This window comes from Salmo salar, unplaced genomic scaffold, assembly GCF_905237065.1.
Source record: "Salmo salar unplaced genomic scaffold, Ssal_v3.1, whole genome shotgun sequence".
Lineage (NCBI taxonomy): Eukaryota > Metazoa > Chordata > Actinopteri > Salmoniformes > Salmonidae > Salmo > Salmo salar.
This window is the reverse complement of record NW_025548293.1, coordinates 136674-143765: the sequence shown is the minus strand read 5'-3', so window position 1 is coordinate 143765 and position 7092 is coordinate 136674.

Here is a 7092-nt window from a genome sequence, read left to right as displayed (position 1 = left end):
ATGCTAATGTAAAAAGCTGGTTTTTGATATAAATATGAACTTGATTGAACAAAACATGCATGTATTGTATAACATAATGTCCTAGGGTTGTCATCTGATGAAGATCATCAAAGGTTAGTGCTGCATTTAGCTGTGGTTTTGTTTTTTGTGACATTATATGCTAGCTTGAAAAATGGGTGTCTGATTATTTCTGTCTGGGTACTCTCCTGACATAATCTAATGTTTTGCTTTCGTTGTAAAGCCTTTTTTGAAATCGGACAGTGTGGTTAGATAAAGGAGAGTCTTGTCTTTAAAATGCTGTAAAATAGTCATATGTTTGAAAAATTGAAGTTTTCGGATTTTCGAGGAGTTTGTATTTCGCGCCACGCCCTATCATTGGATATTGGAGCGGTGTTCCGCTAGCGGAACGTCTAGATGTAAGAGGTTTAAAATATTTATGAATAATTTTAAAAGAAACTTCCAAAATTTTGTTAAAACCTCTTGGGGCTAGGTGGGACGCTAGCGTGCCACCCGTGGTGCACTCCATCAACAGCAGGTGCATTTCAAGAGCGGCAAATTTGAATCCAAATAAATGTCAAAATTCCAATTTTTCAAAAATACAACTATGTTACACCATTTGAAAGATAAACATCTCCTTAATCTAACCACGTTTTACGATTTCAAAAAGGTTTTACGGCGAAAGCATAAATTTAGAGTATGTTAGGACAGTACATTTACAAGAGTTGTGTGTAATGTTTTGTCAAGTCAAAGACAGGGTCACCAAAACCATAAAACCAGCTAAAATGATGCACTAACCTTTTACAATCTCCATCAGATGACACTCCTAGGACATTATGTTAGACAATGCATGCATTTTTAGTTCTATCAAGTTCATATTTATATCCAAAAACAGCGTTTTACTATGGCATTGATGTTGAGGAAATCGTTTCCCTCCAATAACCGGCAGTCAAGTCAGCGTCAGAAATTAAATAATTAAAATTAGAAAACATTGGTAAAATATTATATTGTCATTTAAAGAATTATAGATTTACATCTCTTGAACGCAATCAACTTGCCAGATTTAAAAATAACCTTACTGGGAAATCACACTTTGCAATAATCTGAGCACTGCGCCCAGAAAAATACGCGTTGCGATACAGACTAGACGTCATGTTGGGGAGATCTAAAATCGAAAATACTATGTAAATAATCCATTACCTTTGATTCTCTTCATCAGATGTCACTTCCAGGTATCACAGGTCCATAACGAATGTAGTTTTGTTCAAAAAAGCTCATCATTTATGTCCAAAAATCTCCGTCTCGTTAGCACATGATGTAAGCCAGCCGGACTTCTCGTCATGAACGAGGGGAAAAATATATTTCCGTTCGTTCAAACATGTCAAACGTTGTATAGCATAAATCATTAGGGCCTTTTTAACCAGAACATGAATAATATTCAAGGTGGACGAATGCATACTCTTTTATAACGTATTGGAACGAGGGTACCCAAGATGAACTCGCGCGCAAGGTGTCTAATGGGCCATCATCGTTCCATGGCTCTTGTTCGGTCAGATCTCCCTCCAGAAGACTCAAAACACTTTGTAAAGGCTGGTGACATCTAGTGGAAGCAATAGGAAGTGCCAAAATATTCCTAAACCCCTGTGTTTTTCAATGGGATAGGTTTAAAGTCAATACAACACATCAGGTATCCACTTCCTGTCAGAAAATGTCTCAGGGTTTTGCCTGCCAAATGAGTTCTGTTATACTCACAGACACCATTCAAACAGTTTTGGAAACTTTAGAGTGTTTTCTATCCATATATAATAAGTATATGCATATTCTAGTTACTGGGTAGGATTAGTAACCAGATTAAATCGGGTACATTTTTTTTATCCAGACGTGCAAATGCTGCCCCCTAGACCCAACAGGTTAACAAGTAGGCATGTGTGTGGCAACATCCAAACTTTGTTTCCAACAGATATTATCAATAAATCCGTTTCAATAAGGCCTGATATAAGGTAGATACAACATCCTGTTGAAACAAGGCAACATCCTGTTGAAACAAGACTCCTACAGCTCTATTGTTGTTGAATGGCCCAACATGAAATTAGGTATAGTAGATACAACATCCTGTTGAAACAAGGCTCCTACAGCTCTATTGTTGTTGAATGGACCAACATGACATGAGGTATAGTAGATACAACATCCTGTTGAAACAAGGCTCCTACAGCTCTATTGTTGTTGAATGGACCAACATGACATGAGGTATAGTAGATACAACATCCTGTTGAAACAAGGTTCCTACAGCTCTATTGTTGTTGAATGGACCAACATGGCATGAGGTATAGTAGATACAACATCCTGTTGAAACAAGGCTCCTACAGCTCTATTGTTGTTGAATGGACCAACATGACATGAGGTATAGTAGATACAACATCCTGTTGAAACAAGGCTCCTACAGCTCTATTGTTGTTGAATGGACCAACATGACATGAGGTATAGTAGATACAACATCCTGTTGAAACAAGGTTCCTACAGCTCTATTGTTGTTGAATGGACCAACATGGCATGAGGTATAGTAGATACAACATCCTGTTGAAACAAGGCTCCTACAGCTCTATTGTTGTTGAATGGACCAACATGACATGAGGTATAGTAAATACAACATCCTGTTGAAACAAGGCTCCTACAGCTCTATTGTTGTTGAATGGACCAACATGACATGAGGTATAGTAGATACAACATCCTGTTGAAACAAGGCTCCTACAGCTCTATTGTTGTTGAATGGACCAACATGACATGAGGTATAGTAGATACAACATCCTGTTGAAACAAGGCTCCTACAGCTCTATTGTTGTTGAATGGACCAACATGACATGAGGTATAGTAGATACAACATCCTGTTGAAACAAGGCTCCTACAGCTCTATTGTTTTTGAATGGACCAACATGACATGAGGTATAGTAGATACAACATCCTGTTGAAACAAGGCTCCTACAGCTCTATTGCTGTTGAATGGACCAACATGACATGAGGTATAGTAGATACAACATCCTGTTGAAACAAGGCTCCTACAGCTCTATTGTTGTTGAATGAAGCAACATGACATGAGGTATAGTAGATACAACATCCTGTTGAAACAAGGCTCCTACAGCTCTATTGTTGTTGAATGGACCAACATGGCATGAGGTATAGTAGATACAACATCCTGTTGAAACAAGGCTCCTACAGCTCTATTGTTGTTGAATGGACCAACATGACATGAGGTATAGTAGATACAACATCCTGTTGAAACAAGGCTCCTACAGCTCTATTGTTGTTGAATGGACCAACATGACATGAGGTATAGTAGATACAACATCCTGTTGAAACAAGGCTCCTACAGCTCTATTGTTGTTGAATGGACCAACATGGCATGAGGTATAGTAGATACAACATCCTGTTGAAACAAGGTTCCTACAGCTCTATTGTTGTTGAATGGACCAAAAGAAAAACGAATCTTTCCTTCTGATCTTAGGTTCTGAGGGTCTCAACAGGGTCAGGTTCCTGAGTAATACAGCAACACCTGAGGGAATGGCATCTAAAACAATTGCAACATTTTTAGGTGATACGGGGGATCTTGCAAAGTGATAAGAATTTCTTCTAATGAAGAAAAAGACCCTCTGCATTTACCAATAGGATATTATTTCAGAACCAATATTCTAAAAAACAAAACAAGTGTTTTTTTTATACAATATGTCCCGATTCTTCCATATATAAAATCTGTGTTTTATAAATGAAGGACCATGACATGCTGATGAAAAAACAGAGAGCTTCACTAGAACTTTGATAATATTATAATTTTACAAAACCAGCATAAAGTTAAGGCCAAATGAAAGTAGAGAAGACGTGATGAGGAATACAGTTCCACATCGAAGTGGGTCTTCTTAGGAATTATTTTAATCCAACGGATCTCAGAAAGTATTATTATTTAAGGTAGTGTAAAGTCCAGAAAATCCAGCCCACCATACTCATGTTGTCACGTCCTGACCATATACTTAGGTTTTTTGTATTATATTTGGTCAGGACGTGGCAGTTATGTTTGGTTATGGTATAGTGGGTTGTGAGTGTTGGGGTAGGTTCTAGGTTAGGTATTTCTATGTGGAGTTTAGTGAGTGTATGTCTGTTTGGTTAATTGGGTTGGGACTCTCAGTTGAAGGCAGGTGTTGTCTATCTGCCTTTGATTGAGAGTCCCATATAGTGGGGTGTGTTTGTGTTTGATTTTTGTGGGTAATTGTAATTTTGCACTGTGTTTCGTTTCACCTGTGAAACTGTCACCTTTCTCCTCTGCGTGTTTATTTTGTTTTGTCGTTTCCATCTAAAATAAATATGATGTGAACAGTCAACCTGCTGCGTATTGGTCATCGAGTGATTTCGACATATCTTCCGATGAGGGAGAATACGAGAACGTGACACATGCTTCATTACAACAGTTTTCCTAGCGTAACGGGTCACGGTTTCTACACAGAAAGTTCAAAAACATCTGGTCTATCTCCTTGCTTATTTTACCCGTCGAGATATAAAAGATAGAGGGGCCGTATGTTAGTCTAGAGATGCTCTCAGCCTTGGTTATTAGGACTCTACCTTTTAAAAGATAAGTCCCTCTGTGGCCGTTGATTTAGCTTCTTCTGGGTGTTCATAATAAGATGGTTAAAATGTAGTAAACCTCTAGACTTCTGATCCTTTGTAATGGATAAATATCTAAGTTCTTCTTTCACTGGAATACCACAACATGTCACACAATCTTTGACAGCTGTTGAGTTCACATGTATTAATGTTAAGCCATAATAAATGACAATATCACATGGAACGAAACGGTAATCTGACTAGTGTCTTTCAGAGAAAGTGTAGTATCGTCAGCTTATAATAATTTCTTTACCAGCTATGGAAATACCTCGTACTGGACTATTTAAAATCATTTGTAAGAAGTTGGGTGATTTAATTAAAAACAGATACAAATGAGAGAGGACAACCTTGTCTAATTCCTATTCTTTAACTCAAATCTAGGTGAGGTGTCATGTTTCAGTTTGATAGAGCTGTTATCATTCGTATAGAGAGTTTTTATAGCCTTACAGAAAAAAATACCCAAAGCCAAATTTCTCAAGGGAGTGGAAGAGGAAGTGATGCTCCACTGTGTCAAATGCTTTACAAAAATAATAGGCAGCTATCCTCTGTTATCAGGTCTGAGTAGTCAATACAAATAATACGCAGCTATCCTCTGTTATCAGGTCTGAGTAGTCAATACAAATAATACGCAGCTATCCTCTGTTATCAGGTCTGAGTAGTCAATAAAAATAATACGCAGCTATCCTCTGTTATCAGGTCTGAGTAGTCAATACAAATAATACGCAGCTATCCTCTGTTATCAGGTCTGAGTAGTCAATACAAATAATACGCAGCTATCCTCTGTTATCAGGTCTGAGTAGTCAATACAAATAATACGCAGCTATCCTCTGTTATCAGGTCTGAGTAGTCAATACAAATAATACGCAGCTATCCTCTGTTATCAGGTCTGAGTAGTCAATACAAATAATACGCAGCTATCCTCTGTTATCAGGTCTGAGTAGTCAATACAAATAATACGCAGCTATCCTCTGTTATCAGGTCTGAGTAGTCAATAAAAATAATACGCAGCTATCCTCTGTTATCAGGTCTGAGTAGTCAATACAAATAATACGCAGCTATCCTCTGTTATCAGGTCTGAGTAGTCAATACAAATAATACGCAGCTATCCTCTGTTATCAGGTCTGAGTAGTCAATACAAATAATACGCAGCTATCCTCTGTTATCAGGTCTGAGTAGTCAATACAAATAATACGCAGCTATCCTCTGTTATCAGGTCTGAGTAGTCAATACAAATAATACGCAGCTATCCTCTGTTATCAGGTCTGAGTAGTCAATACAAATAATACGCAGCTATCCTCTGTTATCAGGTCTGAGTAGTCAATAAAAATAATACGCAGCTATCCTCTGTTATCAGGTCTGAGTAGTCAATACAAATAATACGCAGCTATCCTCTGTTATCAGGTCTGAGTAGTCAATACAAATAATACGCAGCTATCCTCTGTTATCAGGTCTGAGTAGTCAATACAAATAATACGCAGCTATCCTCTGTTATCAGGTCTGAGTTATCAGGTCTGAGTAGTCAATACAAATAATACGCAGCTATCCTCTGTTATCAGGTCTGAGTAGTCAATAAAAATAATACGCAGCTATCCTCTGTTATCAGGTCTGAGTAGTCAATACAAATAATACGCAGCTATCCTCTGTTATCAGGTCTGAGTAGTCAATACAAATAATACGCAGCTATCCTCTGTTATCAGGTCTGAGTAGTCAATACAAATAATACGCAGCTATCCTCTGTTATCAGGTCTGAGTAGTCAATAAAAATAATACGCAGCTATCCTCTGTTATCAGGTCTGAGTTATCAGGTCTGAGTTATCAGGTCTGAGTTATCAGGTCTGAGTTATCAGGTCTGAGTAGTCAATACAAATAATACGCAGCTATCCTCTGTTATCAGGTCTGAGTAGTCAATAAAAATAATACGCAGCTATCCTCTGTTATCAGGTCTGAGTAGTCAAGTCTAGTACTAGTCTGATATTGTTAGAAGTATGTCTGTTCCTCATAAAGCCAGACTGTGTTTCATCAATGATTGCATCCAGGACTTCTTTAATTATTTGTGCAAGTAGTAAGGCTAATATCCTGTAGTCGTTACTACGTCTGGAACGTGTTTTGTTACTCCAAGCGAATGATCTGTTGCCCGGAAACCTCCCTCTCCATATATCAGTAAGATCAAACTTTTCCATAAAAAAAGTATTGAACCCAAATTCTGATTGGCTGGCTTACCTGGCCATCTATCAGATGAATTATCTATAGTAATGTTAAAGTCCCCTCCTATCAATAATAACGAATTGGGAACTTTAGATAACCAATGAAGTATATGTTTCTCTACAGACTTCAAGCAACTCATCCTTCTCATGTTTGGTGTTGTACCCCTTAGAAGTTTACAGTAAAGAGGAAAATGTCGTTGTAACGGAATCACAAGATAAATAAAGTAACCAAGTGGGTCTACAG